A 16806-nucleotide genomic window follows, 5' to 3' on the forward strand; every position below is an offset into this window, starting at 1 on the left:
TGTTTTGTTTTTAACCCTTGTCTCTTTTTTTTTCTTTTTTTATTGCATTTTAGGTTTTGGGGTACATGTGCAGAACATGCAAAATAGTTGCATAGGTACACTCATGGCAGTGTGTTTTGCTGCCTTCCTGCCCCTCACCCACATTTGGCATTTCTCTCCAGGCTATCCCTCCCCAGCTCCCTGCCCCCGCTGTCCTTCCCCATTCCTCCAATAGACCCTGATGTGTAGTACTCCCTTCCCTGTGTCCATGTGTTCTCATTTTTCATCACCTGCCTATGAGTGAGAATACGTGGTATTTCATTTTCTGTTCTTGTGTCAGTTTGCTGAGAATGATGTTCTCCAGATTCATCCATGTCCTTACAGAGGACACGAACTCATCGTTTTTGATTGCTGCATAGTATTCCATGGTGTATATGTGCCACATTTTCCCAGTCCAGTCTATCATCAATGGGCATTTGGGTTGGTTCCAGGTCTTTGCTATTGTAAACAGTGCCACAATGAACATTCGTGTGCATGTGTCCTTATAGTAGAACGATTTATAGTCCTTTGGATATATACCCAGTAATGGGATTGCTGGGTCAAATGGAATTTCTATTTCTAAGGCCTTGAGGAATCGCCACACTGTCTTCCACAATGGTTGAACTAATTTACGCTCCCACCAACAGTGTAAAAGTGTTCCTATTTCTCCACATCCTCTCCAGCATCTGTTGTTTCCAGATTTTTTAATGCTCACCATTCTAACTGGCATGAGATGGTATCTCAGTTTGGTTTTGATTTGCAACTCTCTAATGACCAGTGATGATGAGTATTTTTTCATATTTTTTTGGCCTCATGTATGTCTTCTTTTGTAAAGTGTCTGTTCATATCCTTTGCCCATTTTTGAATGGGCTTGTTTGTTTTTTTCTTGTAAATCTGTTTGAGTTCTTTGTAAATTCTGGATATCAACCCTTTGTCAGATGGGTAAACTGCAAAATTTTTTTCCCATTCTGTTGGTTGCGGATTCACTCTAGTGACTGTTTCTTTTGTGGTGCAGAAGCTGTGGAGTTTGATTAGGTCCCATTTGTTTATTTTGGCTTTTGTTGCCAATGCTTTTTGAAACAATCTTACTACTTGCATAGATTTTGGTCAGTCTGGAATGAATGAAAAAGGTTCTTCCTGCCAAGGGCTCCCTCCTAGGCACAGAGGAGAAAGTAGCTGGTCTATCTTCTCAGCTCATACCATGACTTCATTTCCAATGAAACCTCTTTTGAAGGGGAGAAACAGAGTCAGAGCAGCCACAATTCCTTTGCTGTCTTTCTGTGAGGATAGCTTCACAAGGATATGGTGCCTCTTCCTGCCTTCCAGGAAAGCTCAGCTGTTGGGATAGGGGACTCTTCTGGTAGCAGCTCTTGCTCAACCTCTTAACTCCTCATATTTGATAAAATAAGTCTTCATGTTTTATAAAATGAAAATTAAATAAAATTAATCCATGAAAAATGAGGGGGTAACTAAATTTTGCAATCAAAGGTTATCAATTTTTCTAGAAAAAAATGCAATATTAAGATGATTCTGGATAATAAAAATCCTATTTCTGTCTTTTCATTCTGAAGAAAATAATTAAATAATAATAAATTTGAAATAAATATTTTAAGGAAATGAGAATATAAAAACTAAATATTTTAAGTCATTTCCTAACATGTAAATTGCCAACAATAGTTAATACAGGAATATTACTATCTACTTAATAATACATGAAATTATAATAAAAGTTTTGGGAAAAAAAAATCACAAAATGAAATTTTTAAAATGTGAGTCATTATTAGCATGGTAATGCTGGCCCTAGAGTCATTCTGTGGTTTTAATTCTGACTCTGCCATTTGTTTACTATGTGATATGTTTTGGATGTTTGTCCCCTACAAAACTCATCCTGAAATTTGATTCTCAATGTTGGAGGTGGGGCCAGATGGAAGGTGATTGGATCACAAGGGCAGATCCCCCCATGAATTGTTAGCACCATGCCCTTTGTGATACATGAGTTCTTGCTCAGGTCACTGGAGATTTGGTTGCTAAAGGGTCTGGAACCTCTCCCTTCTCTCTCTCTCGCTCCCTCTCTTGCCGTATAACATGCTGGCTTCCTTCTTCCACCATGATGGTAAGCTTCCTGAATCCCTCGCCAGAAGCAGATGCTCTTAATATGCCTACAGAACCATGAGCCAACTAAACAACTTTTCTTTGTAAATTACCCACCCAGTCCCCGGCATTCCTTTATAGCAATGCAAGAGTAAACCAACACACTATGTGACCTTCAGGGTCACTTAACTTCTCTATTACCGTTTCTTCATCTGTAAAAACAGAGAAATAGTAAATAAATGAATTCATTAAAAATATTTTAAGTGATATTTGCCCTCATTAAGGAGAATAAGCTATATATTTAGTAATACATAATTATTTTAAAAGAAATCCATATATTATTAAAATTGTGTAAGTGATTTCTATTATTATTAACTATGGCATAGCAAAACAATACTAATTTTTCATTTTTTTGCTATTCTTATAATCATTTAATGATATTCTGTTGTATCTAATAAAAAGTTATACTCAGAGTCTACAAAGCCTCTCACACTCCCAGGACCATGCTCAGTTCTCAGTGGTCTAGCTATGATATTTTTCTTTCTTTCTTTCTTTCTTTCTTTTAATGTGCCCATCTGAAACCCTCTCCAAGAACCCATGGCCCTTAATGTGAATGGGGTGGAGGGACAGTGGAGACTTCTTTTCTTGAGGGGCTTATTTCCTTATTTCCTGGCCACCCTGATCCACCAGCACAGGTCTTCCTAACTGTTGTTGCCATTATGCTGAGCTGCTTGGAATAAAAGGAGTGACCCCAAGTAAAGTGGCACTCAGAACTGAGCTGACCCAAAAGGACTCAAGGAGATCTTTCTTTTTTTTTTTTTTTTTTTTTTAAATTTTTTATTGGATTATAGGTTTTGGGGTACATGAGCAGAGCATGCAAGACAGTTGCGTAGGTACACACATGGCAGTGTGCTTTGCTTTTCTTCTCCCCTTCACCCACATTTGGCATTTCTCCCCAGGCTATCCCTCCCCACCTCCCCCTCCCACTGGCCCTCCCCTTTTCCCCCCAATAGACCCCAGTGTTTAGTACTCCCCTTTCTGTGTCCATGTGTTCTCATTTTTCATCACCCACCTATGAGTGAGAATATGCGGTGTTTCATTTTCTGTTCTTGTGTCAGTTTGCTGAGGATGATGTTTTCCAGATTCATCCATGTCCCTACAAACGACACGAACTCATCATTTCTGAGTGCTGCATAATATTCCATGGTGTATATGTGCCACATTTTTCCAATCCAGTCTATTATCAATGGGCATTTGGGTTGATTCCAGGTCTTTGCTATTGTAAACAGTGCTGCAATGAACATTCGTGTACATGTGTCCTTATAGTAGAACGATTTATAGTCTTTTGGATATATACCCAGTAATGGGATTGCTGGGTCAAATGGAATTTCTATTTCTAAGGCCTTGAGGAATCGCCACACTGTCTTCCACAATGGTTGAACTAATTTACACTCCCACCAACAGTGTAAAAGTGTTCCTTTTTCTCCACATCCTCTCCAGCATCTGTTGTCTCCAGATTTTTTAATGATCGCCATTCTAACTGGCGTGAGATGGTATCTCAATGTGGTTTTGATTTGCATCTCTCTGATGACCAGTGACGATGAGCATTTTTTCATATGATTGTTGGCCTCATATATGTCTTCTTTCGTAAAGTATCTGTTCATATCCTTTGCCCACTTTTGAATGGGCTTGTTTGTTTTTTTCCTGTAAATCTGCTTGAGTTGTTTGTAAATTCTGGATATCAGCCCTTTGTCAGATGGGTAGACTGCGAAAATTTTTTCCCATTCTGTTGGTTGCCGATCCACTCTAGTGACTGTTTCTTTTGCCGTGCAGAAGCTGTGGAGTTTCATTAGGTCCCATTTGTCTATTTCGGCTTTTGTTGCCAATGCTCTTGGTGTTTTGTTCATGAAGTCCTTGCCTACTCCTATGTCCTGGATAGTTTTGCCTAGATTTCCTTCTAGGGTTTTTATGGTGCCAGGTCTTATGTTTAAGTCTTTAATCCATCTGGAGTTAATTTTAGTGTAAGGTGTCAGGAAGGGGTCCAGTTTCTGCTTTCTGCACATGGCTAGCCAGTTTTCCCAACACCATTTGTTAAACATGGAATCCTTGCCCCATTGCTTATTTTTGTCAGGTTTATCAAAGATTGTATAGTTGTATGTACGTTGTGTTGCCTCCGGTGCCTCTGTTTTGTTCCATTGGTCTATATCTCTGTTTTGGTACCAGTACCATGCTGTTTTGATTACTGTAGCCTTGTAGTATAGTTTGAAATCCGGTAGTGTGATGCCCCCCGCTGTGTTCTTTTTGCTTAGAATTGACTTGGCTATGCGGGCTCTCTTTTGGTTCCATATAAAGTTCATGGTGGTTTTTTCCAGTTCTGTGAAGAAAGTCAATGGTAGCTTGATGGGGATAGCGTTGATTCTGTAAATTACTTTGGGCAGTATAGCCATTTTCACGATATTAATTCTTCCTAACCATGAACATGGAATGTTTCTCCATCTGTTTGTGTCCTCTCTGATTTCGTTGAGCAGTGGTTTGTAGTTCTCCTTGAAGAGGTCCCTTACATTCCTTGTGAGTTGTATTCCAAGGTATTTTATTCTTTTTGTAGCAATTGCGAATGGCAGTTCACTCTTGATTTGGCTTTCTTTAAGTCTGTTATTGGTGTAGACGAATGCTTGTGATTTTTGCACATTGATTTTATATCCTGAGACTTTGCTGAAGTTGTTTATCAGTTTCAGGAGTTTTTGGGCTGAGGCGATGGGGTCTTCTAGGTATACTATCATGTCGTCTGCAAATAGAGACAATTTGGCTTCCACCTTTCCTATTTGAATACCCTTTATTTCTTTTTCTTGCCTGATTGCTCTGGCTAGAACTTCCAGTACTATATTGAATAGGAATCTGGTACTAGACAAGGATGCCCTCTCTCACCACTCCTATTCAATAAAGGAGATCTTTCTTGCTGCAGGTCTTTGCTCATCTTTTCTTTGACATCCTTTCCCCACCATTGTTACCTCTCTTTGCCTCTTTCCTTCTGGAGAATCTATAACACATTCCTAACCCTTTCCTACCACTATATCGCGATCATTTCTTTATTAAATGGCTCTTCCACTAGACTGTCAATAGATTAAGGGCAGGGATTATTTCATTATATTTTACACTCTTGTACCCTCTGAACATAGCCCAATAAGTTCCCACTGAAGTTGTTCAATAAATGTTTGATAAACAAATGATGAGGATTAAAGTTGAAAAAATTGCTCTGAAAATAAACCTTGTCTTTTTTGAGACAGTTTAAACACTAGACTAGAATAGTTCTAGACCACTCTAGACCAGTGGTTCTCAAGATTGGCCTCACATTAGAAACTACCCAAAGAGCTTTTTAAAAAAATACCAAAGTTCTGAACCTGCCGTTTTTTTTTTTTTTTTCTTTTTCTTTTTTTTTTTTTTTGAGATGGAGTTTCGCTCTTGTGACCCAGGCTGGAGTGCAATGGCGCAATCTCAGCTCACCGCAACCTCCGCCTCCTGGGTTCAGGCAATTCTCCTGCCTCAGCCTCCTGAGTAGCTGGGATTACAGGCAGCGCCACCATGCCCAGCTAATTTTTTGTATCTTTAGTAGAGACGGGGTCTCACCATGTTGACCAAGATGGTCTCGCTCTCTTGACCTCATGATCCACCCGCCTCGACCTCCCAAAGTTCTGGGATTACAGGCATGAGCCACCGCGTTCCACCGAACCTGCCGTTTTTAATCATCAGAATCCCTAAGCAGTGCTACCCAGACATAAATATTTTTTAAAGTTCCCAAGTGATTCTATTGAAACATTGTAATTGAGAACTCTGGTCTAGGAAAATATTGTTTCAGGACTCAGTTCATAAGAATAGTTATAAACAAAACCTGAAATCTCCTAAATCTAAAATCCTGCATCTACGAGTGCCTTTAAGATACTGGAACTCATAACAGTTATTTAAGCCCATGGAGTTTTTGATGTTATTAACTACATTTCCAACAATTAGATGAGGAAAAATTACAATTACTTTTTGTTTCTGTCAGGTAATCTAGACGGGTTAAGTACAACCGGGACTGCAGAGTTTTATTTAGTTGCAGAATTACATTGTTAAGTCAGTCCTTAAATGTCCTAACTTTCATTTGGGTCATGTTAAAAAGTCCTAGCTGATATGCAAATGTCTTGCATGCTCTGCACATGTACCCCAAAACCTGAAATGCAATAAAAATAAAGTCCTAGCTGAATAATAAATTTGAAAATATATTTAGAAATTTCTCTCTCTTGAATGTTCTATATGCATCTGAAATTCCCAGTTAAGTCTTAATCACTGAAACTTCTTACTAGTGTTTTCCAAGTTCAAATACAATCATTGCTCTATATCCACAGAGGACTGCTTCCAGTACCCTCACAGATACCAGAATCCAAAGATGCTTAAGTCCTTATGTAAAATGGTGTGGTATTTGCATAGAACCTATTCACATATCCTTCACTTAATCTCTAGATTACCTATAACACCCAATGCAATATAAGTGGTATGCAAATGGTTGTTACATGGTATTGTTTAGGGAATAATGACAAGAAAGAAAGATCTGTACATGTTCTTTACAGATGCAATTTTAAACATGTTTTTGAATTTATGGATGCAAAACTCATGGATAAAAAAGGCCAACTGTATATGCTTTTAACAAAATTATTCCTTGTCATTTGAATTTTAATCTACACTTAAATGGTCACCAAAAATATTATAGTTGATTCTTTTCTCTCTAGACTGGAATAGAATGAGAACAGTACATTTAACAGCAGCTTTTTTAATCAACGGTTTCCTGGTCAAAAATGGTCAGTCAGAAAGGTCAGCCAGACCATTAATTATGTTTAAGTTATCATAATATTTTATGTTATACAAATATTATCATAGCAGAGTTTTTAATCCCTGATATTTTAAAGCTCTTAGAACCACAGAACTTGATTTTCATTATTTTAAGATGCTGTATCTATTTTGGAAAGCGATATTTCTCCATGTCAATATTTTGATAGGAATATATTGCTAGTGTTGTAAATTCTTATATCATGGAATTTTTATCCTCATGTCATTGCTATTTATAAAAGCTTGAATGTCCTAAAAAATGAAACGAATGAAGCTATTTTAGTAGCTTAAATCTTCTTTGTATTTGGGATCTGCATATCTATTGTTTAGTAACAAATTTTTGTTTTACATTCTCAACTTCAAAGTTGAAACTAAACTGATATTTTTTAACCTATTACTAAACTTAGGTGGACAATTAGAAGATGAATTGTGATCATGTAGTTTATATTGTAAAAATAAAATTTTCTGAAGGTAACTAGAAAAACATCTAAAATTGAAAAGCAAAATAAAACTTTGGCAACAAATGTTTTGAGAAACATGGAACATTAAAAGAAACGTGAAATGTTTTCCCATAGCTTCAGAGCTAAAACTTAATTCTTGCACCTAACTTATGTACCACTATTTTATTATATATGTTTACAACATTTCTAAAAAGATGAATTAAAAAGAGTAGAGATTTCAATCAGTCAATATGTCCGTTGTGTCATAAAGTACTTTTAGTTTTTGATGCTGTCTGCTAGGTGTGAGAGCTATCACTGTTTTGGGATGGTAATGCCCAGGTTATGAATTGCACTTTAGTTTGGAGCACACGAACACTAACAATTTTCTTCAGGTTTATGTGGAGTCCTTACTACATACCTGAATGAAGAGTGCCAGTGAAAGCTAATAAGTGTCATTTTGAATATAACACTTGACATTTTGTAAAAACTTATTTTAATTAAATGTTCTTCACCTACTAAAACATTGAGAATATTTTTTAGTATAATTTTAACATCTAACAATTGGTATGAGGAAATGTGTATCATTTCCAGGTCCACAAGGGGGCGTAGTTTTAAGGGCAAGAACTTCCTAGCACCATGCCCCCCCTCCCATCTCTCTCCATCCAGGAGATTTAACCGTTTATATTTGAATTTCGTGGGAGCGGGAAGAAACTAAGAGTCAATCACTCCAGCAGAAGTACTAGGGAACTCCTTTCATTGGCCCAGGGGTCTTAGAGAGGGTGGGGGTTCCTCCCAGGTTAAAAGTCCCCTTCTTCCACACCCCTTTGGACTCCATGATTGGATCCCCTTCCACAAACACTCCCTTCATGGAAGCTGTTTTTCTCTATTCTGGATTTTTCCCTGGAGTACCCTTCCACACTTTCTTGTGGAAGCCTCTCTTCCCCTCCTAAACTTCATCTGTCTATTCCCTTCTACTCAGTGTGGAAGCTGCTCTCCTCTCCTGGATTCCATCTGTCTGGATTCTCTCACTTAGTGTGAGAGTTAGCTCTTTCTTTCTCTCTCCTTCTGTTTCTCTGTCTCTTTAAATAAATCACTTTCTACAAACACTTTTGAGTCTGGCATTTACTGTGCACTGCACCGTGGTCCCCTTTCTCATTCTTGAGAGGGCAGGAGACCAAGAACCTGGAGAAAGGTCCTCTCAGGGGAGCTGAGGGCACCCTGAACCCCAATATTACAGGTACAGGCCAACCTATCCACATTTTGCTCAGAAGCTCCATAAACTTTGCTTGGTATAACTGGTGTTTCAGGACTGCCCATCTGAGCTCACAAAACCTTGAGATTCACTAAAGCTATGACTTTGCAGTGTTCTCAAAATGTAATATACATTCAAACCACTGGGCACATTGTTAAAACCAGATTCAGATTCAGTAAGTCCAGGATGTGGATGAGTTTCCGCAAATGCAACAAGCTCCAGTGATGTCACTATCACGGTTTCATGGACCACCTTTTGCGTAGCAAGAGACTACTATTACCAGTTGTGTAATTGCCTGGATTTTTCAGTCTCAGTGCTATGTTACAGAGATAAACAAGTCTTTTTTAAGATGGTAAATGTGTTGATAAGCACACAACATTACAACATTTTATGACATTCTTTTTGAACTTGAATTCTCAAAATATTTAGGATCAACCACTCGAGAGGGCATCTTTAGAAAAAATTTGAAGTAATAGAGAAAGACAAAGACCTTTACTATACGCATATAATTCATTATAGGGTGACAAATATCACTTCTCAAATTCCAAGCATAATATAATAAAATTACCTTTACAAAGGTTGTGGCCCTGGGTCTAGCACCAAACCTTCAGGGCATTTGACAATTAACAGTGAAATTCAATTTGTAGTCAGACAACATGAGTGATAAAATTGGGGCTTTGGAATAGATGTGCTGTCAGGAAATATAACAAAGGCACAGGAACTAGGATGAGTGGATTTAAAACTTCTTTCAGATTAAACTTTTATACAAATTACATTCATGTAAAACATATATCCCGCAAAGTTCTGGTATTTTAACTATAACACAAAAGCATTATATAAGATGACATTTTTATTCTATTTTTTTCACTAAATATTATCAGAAGGCTATGTGTGGAATTTTCTTCTAATTGTAAAACCGTTTTGATTCAAAGAGTGGGCAAACACTTTCAGTATATTGATGCTAAATAACATGTACTTTTTATTTTTTGAGGAGTCTCACTCTGTGCAATGACACGATCTCGGCTCACTACAACCTATACCTCCCAGGTTCAAGTGATTTTTCTGCCTTGGCCTCCTGAGTAGCTGGGACTACAGGAGCATGCCCTGCTAATTTATATATATATATATATATATTTTTTTTTTTTTAGAGATGGGATTTCACCATCTTGGCCAGTATGGTCTCAATATCTTGACCTTGTGATCAGCCTGCCTGGGACTCCCAAAGTGTTGGGATTACAGGCGACATCCAGCTAGCAAGCTACTTTTACATTTGCATTTGCTTTCTTCATTCTTTTTTTAAATAAATGAAATGTCATGAAGTCAACTTTAACAATTGTTTACGTAATAAATACTTATTTCATGTATTAGATATTTTTCAAAATGAGATCTATTGGTGAGTGTAAAATTCCCTCTTTGCCTTAGCTTTTTTTCCAAGTTTGCTGAGTATTTCTATACCCTTCCTTTCACTGTCATGTTTTCTTCATACTAGTTCTGCTGAGAAAAGTTTTACCAAATCCTTTTATAAACTTGAAATTGATAGAGAAACAAAAATAAGATATTACTCATATATGTGATGAAAAATTAATCCTATTTATCTTGATTTATAGCAGAAATTGAAATCAGCAACTAATTTTTATGTCATTACAATGATAATGACATAAAATAATGACATAATAGTCATTATTACTATTTTTCAAAAATATCAAAATTGAGAAAAATGATTTGATTAGTGACTATGGGAAATTTTTAAAAAACAATTTGGTTCTAACATCAGATATAAGAAATGAAATAATATTAATGAAACCAAACCTATAAATCTGAACTACTTAGAGTAGAAATGTAAATGTAATATGAATAAGCTCTGGAGTAACTGATGAGAATATTTAGATTTGGGGCAAATTCAGAACTAGAACGATTTCCAAATGATAAGAGGAACAAATGTAGCTGGCCCATAAGCCCTTCTGTGGGAGGAAAGAAAATCTATTTTTGTAGCAACCATTATTTTTTATCTAGCTTTTAAAATATGCATAAAGTGCTGATTATTCCAGAATCTCCTGGGAAACAGGCACAGATTTCCATGGCTTTAGCTGTTAGAAATATCAGATCTCAAGATTATTATATTCTAAAGCACCAAATTATTTTTATTTATCTTTTGAGGAAGGGTCAAAACTCTGATAGTATGAAGGTTAACATGTCTCTCTCTCTCTCTCTCTAGTAAGAATTAAAATCCAATAATCTCTTTTTTTATTAGTTTACAACATGTGTTTTCTCCCATCTTCACAGATTTGGAAACTGAAGCTTAGATGACTTGGTGTCACCCCGAGTGTCAAAATAGGGACTGAATCTTGATCTGTCTCCAGTAGCCAATGTAATAATCCATTCCCCTAAATTAAAAAAAAAAATTATAAATTTTAAAATTAGGACAATACAACTGATTGAACACCAATCATGTCCTAGCCCCTTTGAGAGCAGAAATTTTTTTTTCACTGAATGAGAGCTTCGCTACAGAGGTAATAATTATTATCTGATGCAAAATTACTTAACATTTTCAACTTTACCTCTATATTTTCTATCGCATAAAATACAGATAATATAATATCTCTATATAGAGTTCTCTAAGAATTAAATAAGGCAATGTATTTAAAATATTTATCAAACAATCTAACACATCATATGCCTCCATTAAATGTTAGTTATAAAATTACAATTCTACTGTCATATTCATTTACGTTTCAAAACAGTAAATATGTGTAGATGTAATGCCTATTTTTGTTAATAAGGAGCTGCAGTTTGAATCGAAAGCAATTTTTTCAGGATTTCCTGACCATAATGGAAAGGCCAGGATCCAAACCGACAACTACCTGATTCCATTCCCTATCATGTGCTTTGGATAAATAAAACCTAACAAATCAAAACTCCAAATTGTACAAGTTATGTTCTTGATTTAAAATCTGTTCTGCTTTTTTTTAAGGCTTTACATAAAATGCAGTGCTTAGCCTTTTTTTTTTTTTTTTTTTTGCTTCTAAATATTTACTAAGTTATATGTAAATCTATGTATTTTGTCAGAAAAACAAATTGTATCCAGAGATACATTTTAAGTGTGTGTCATCTTAACCTTCTGTAAGGCAGAAAAAGATGGGTCATAGTTTTAAGGGTTGATTTTAATAAATGTATTGAGAATAAATCCCAAATTTTTAGGAAGGAATATTATTGAAGGTGTTATTTTAGCTCAACAATTTGTAAATCATGCATGTTTTACAGATTTATTGTTGAAAAGTCAATTTTTGAGAAGCACTTGTAGCCTGCTTGATAAAGAATGATTTCAGAAAACACTGGAAACTATATGATAATAATAAGTGTCATGTTTTCCATGTTTATTTTCTGTATCAAAGATATTAAAAATGATGAAAATATTTTCATTTCCTGAATTCATTCATCTTTCCACTGACATTTTTATAGCTTTTAAGTAGTACCAAAGAAATAGGTGAATTACCAACAGTATAATTTAATTCATTGCAATTTATTGCAATTTTTCCAGTGACTATTCAGACTTAAAATCATACTAACATAGAGAGAAGGCAATGTGTGGTAAGATAAATATGTACTAATTTTGTATTTTTAAGCCATGCTTACACGACCAATTTGATTAACTGGAGCATTTGAGAAATGTATGGATTGATTTAGATCATTAGTAACTAAAGACATTTTGCAAATTATTAAGTTCTCCCTCCCTTTCTTAGGGACCACTTGGCCGGTAGATGCCGAATATATTCAGCTGGGTACTATTCCTTAGAGAATATAAGAATTCTCCGTGGCAGGGCTGAATATACATTTTGTGATTTTCCTATACATTTTACCTTCTATGCTTAAATTTTGTTTTGTTTTGTTTTGTTTTAGGTGCTTTTAAAAATTTACCCTTGTTTAACAAGAGAAATCTTGTATCAGGCTGTTTTTGCCTTGCTATAAATACATACCTTTAACTATGCAATTTATAAAGGAAAGAGGTTTTATTGGCTCACGGCATTGCAGCCTTTACAGGAAGCATTGTACAGGTATCTGTTCAGCTTTTGGGGAGGCCTCAGGAATCTTTTACTCATGGTAGAGAGTAAATAGGGGCTTGGATACCCAGGGAAAGTAGGAGTGAGAGAAAGTGGGAGTGGGGCAGGTGCCACCCTTAACCAGATCTCAGGAGAACTAAGTCACTATGAAAAGGACAGCACAAAGCTGTGAAGGTTCTGCCTCCTAACCAAGTATCTCTCACGGGCCCCACATAAAGCAATGTAGGAAGGTATATATATTCACACTATCTCAAACCTCTTATACATGTGTTAGGGATGGTCTGAGATTGGTATTTGGACTATATTTACAATTGTTTTTAAGTGCCAAGGATGGAAATACAAAATTCATCAATGCTTTTCTATCGCACAGTATTTCCATTATTTGAGTGAAATAAAACTCTAAACAATTGTGATAAATCTTCGTTTGAAATTTAATCAGCTCAAACTTCACTGGCTCTTTTCCTGGCAACTGAGCCTCTGCTATAGATGTCCTGGCAGCAGAAATCAGCTAAGAGCACCCTGTGCTTGTGGCTTTTTATATTGAAAGTAGTTTTCATGATTATTGGAAACAGTGGGGCCAGGTTGAAAAATCTTTAATGTTGCAAATGCTTACTAAATTATTGTGCTGTTAAGATGACCCTCCCTTTTAGCACTCATTCAGGAAAAATTCTGGCTTGATTATTTTATGAGGATACTAACGTTGGACTTCACACTAATAATCTACTTATGACCTATTTTTAGCTTTACTGTTTCCCAGAGTGGGGCAAAAGAATAACTGGTGATTGAGTTAGATCTGAACATCTGGGGGAAATGGTACAAGTCAGAAGAAGATGGGGCTTTTTAAACCTGTTTCTAGGTAGTCATTAGAAGCCGAAGGTAGCAGCTGGAATGAGTTACTGCCATCTGCCCAGTTTGCCCACCGCTCCCACCACCACAAGTGAGTATGGGAAAAAGCTAATAAAATAAGTTAAAAAAATAACAAAAGTAAAAAAACAATTTTCTAGTTATCACCGACAGACCAAAATTCGTGCAAAATGATTTACATTTGTTATATTATTTGTCTATTTTTAACATAATTTATTTTGAGAGAGAGAGGCAGGCTTTTCCCAAGTGGATCAAGGTAGAATACTTAATTTGAAGAAGGGAAACTAGAGGACAGGTGTTTAACACCTGTGGGGCAATGTCTGTGGTTCCACCCAGGTGGAATTCACCACTTTGGCTTACCTATTCAGCCAGTGTGTTTCAAGTTGGTAGTTTGAAGCTTCAGAAACTATCCCTGAGAAAGAACACAGGTTTCAAAATAACTTCATTCTTTCTTTGTTCCATCTTACGTCACTCATTGTGTCTGTATCATCTGCCTTATATTTCCTCTGTTCTGAAATGCTGCTATCTTAGAAACTGATAGCTAGTTTGGGTAGTTTACTTTCACCCTAAGAATTGTCTCCAGGCATAAGCACTTGTTTTTATTTACCAAAGTATTAACTAAAAACTCTCAAAAATTTTTCCAGCTAATTCTTTTTTGTTTTGAGACGGAGTTTCGCTCTTGTTACCCAGGCTGGAGTGCAATGGCACAATCTCGGCTCACCACAACCTCCGCCTCCTGGGTTCAGGCAATTCTCCTGCCTCAGCCTCCTGAGTAGCTGGGATTACAGGCACACGCCACCATGCCCAGTTAATTTTTTTGTATTTTTAGTAGAGACAGGTTTTCACCATGTTGACCAGGATGGTCTCGATCTCTTGACCTCGTGATCCACTCATCTTTGGCTGTCTCAGAGATAAGAAGGCAAACCAAAACACCTAGCTCCAGAATCCTAATAAAACATTAGCTACAATCTTCCAGTAGGTCAAATTATCAGTTCACAAATGTAAAACTTGGTATAATGTTATAGAAAAAAGCTTCATGCCACTTACTTGTCTGGCTTGTTAAAAGTTTTTAGATAAGAAAAAGTGAATGGAATACTTTTAAAAGGCTCAACTATTAAAAGAAGTAAATTTGGATAAGACTTGATTTGCTGGAAAATTCTGACAGTGTTTATATCTGTTATAGAATCTCACTCATTAAAATTATGAAAGTGGCACCATGACAGTAATGGATTTTGACATCTGGTGCATTGCAGTGAGAAAATGTAACTAAGCAGATGCCTGAGCAATTGCTCTTAACTATGACTTTTGTATTGCAAAAATGTCATGCAAAATATTAGAAAAAAATATATTTTTTTTCTGCTGGAAATATAAAAAATTTAAATTGTAAAGGCTTTTTTGAGTTCATTTCTTATGTATTCAAAACATTTATTGAATGACAGCTGTTTAGTATTCACAATAAAACAAAGGCTCTGGCTTCAAGAAATTATACTCCTAGCATTTTATTTACTTCATTGGCAAACTATATGGTTTTGAGATGAGTTATAAAGTTGCTTTTCTGATTTGATAGCATTTTTAAAATTGAAACCCTGAATGTACTCAAAGTTCTAAGAATGTCTACTCTGGATATATAAGATTCCATTGTCAGCAATGGAAGTGAATATAATCATAGCAAAACTGGTTCCCAGGAGAAATAATTAAATCTATTTATGATTGCAATTATCCATTTTATCACTTTGTGGATCCAAAATTCAGTTATTTTAAGTCAAATATACAATATCTTTGAGAATGGAAAGTTTCTGGTATTTGAGAAGACATTTAATGCTCTAGAAATTTTGCTTGGCCACTGCAGATTACCTGCAGAAGATGTTTCTTAAAAATGATTTCCTGAAATAAGTATCTGTATAAAGATGCCCCAAATCTGATATATTTTCATAAGACCTTTAAGAGCTTTCTGCTAATATTTAATGTTTGAAATCATTTTGCTTGAGTAGAAAAAAATATAATTGTATTGTATGCACACATTTATATACTTACCCAATTTCTTTGACTTTCTCTCCTTCCTTCTCTTTCTCTCTACACACACACACACACATGCACACACACACACATATACACACACACACACAGTGTCAAATATATAAGTACTACATAAGCTATAAGCCATAGAAGAACATAAAAATGTATACACAATATGCGAATCTGTATTGATTTGTCATAGAACTTCAGAAATTAAGAAAAAAAATAGATGTATTGAAATTCATTGCAAAGATCTTTAGGTTTCACCATGACAGAGTAGCTGGTGTAGCTTTTACTTTGTCATTATAAGAAGCTATTTAAGCTGGACAAAGTTTTAAAAACAATGTCAGCATTCTTAGATAGCAACCAACATTCCTTGAGAGAGGAATCCTGAGATGAGCTCCATAGTTACAAATATTTTCTTCCTGACAGTATTTTCCAAATCATAGTAGAAATAGTGAGATCAACAGCCCTGAGTAATACAACGAGTAATCAGTATGAGTCTTCCATGGCAACTTGAATTTGGGAGAACAGTGCCCATGAAATAGGAGCTATAAAGGAGTACTAAAAATCTATGCAAAAATCATAGTCTTTAGTCAGCTTCTACATTGTAGTTACATATACTGAGATTCTAAGATATCTGGGGCAGGGGGGTGTGGAAAAAACATACAAGCAGAATTTTTTTTTTAAATTTGGATTTTAGCATAGCTAAAGTACACACACCTTTCAAGTGAGAACCTTGAAAGCCTAGTCCCTATAAATTGTAGCTGTGCTCTAGGAAAGAATAAATTGTAGAAGTAATGGAGAAACTGAAAGAGATCTGGTTTAATGAGGACTAAAATCAAGACTTAAGAGAATTTACACAATTTAATTGATAGTTCTCTGTAGAAGACATCCTGACTCAGTGTCTCTACAGTATGTTAGCATAACAAAAAAATTATTAATCACACTAAGAAGTAAAAAAGTGACAGATAATTAAGAGATAAATTAATAGAAGTAGATTCAAGAATGATCTAGATGTCACAATTGGCAATAAAGGACTTCAAAATAGCTGAAGAAATAGATAATTGAGAATAGATTAAAACCTAAATCATTTCAAAAGAGGAACTGATTCTATAAAAATAATCCAGTCAATATTTTAGGACTGCATTATATGATATTAGAAAATCAGAACTAATTTGTTTAAAAATAGAGTTAGTGAACTCAA

The 16806-nt window shown here is 35.7% G+C and overlaps 1 long non-coding RNA gene across 1 annotated transcript in view; it reads left to right on the top strand.

The window, feature by feature from the left end:
- Nucleotides 1–1875: 1875 nt before the first annotated feature.
- Nucleotides 1876–16806, top strand: part of LOC118152055 (uncharacterized) — a 73414-nt gene continuing 58483 nt past the window's right edge. The window contains exon 1 of the long non-coding RNA XR_004740404.3: nt 1876–2131. This is a non-coding gene — a long non-coding RNA (uncharacterized LOC118152055). The remainder of the gene's footprint in view (nt 2132–16806) is intronic.

The sequence above is a fragment of the Callithrix jacchus genome, chromosome 3 (assembly GCF_049354715.1).
Source record: "Callithrix jacchus isolate 240 chromosome 3, calJac240_pri, whole genome shotgun sequence".
NCBI classification, from domain to species: Eukaryota; Metazoa; Chordata; class Mammalia; order Primates; family Cebidae; genus Callithrix; species Callithrix jacchus.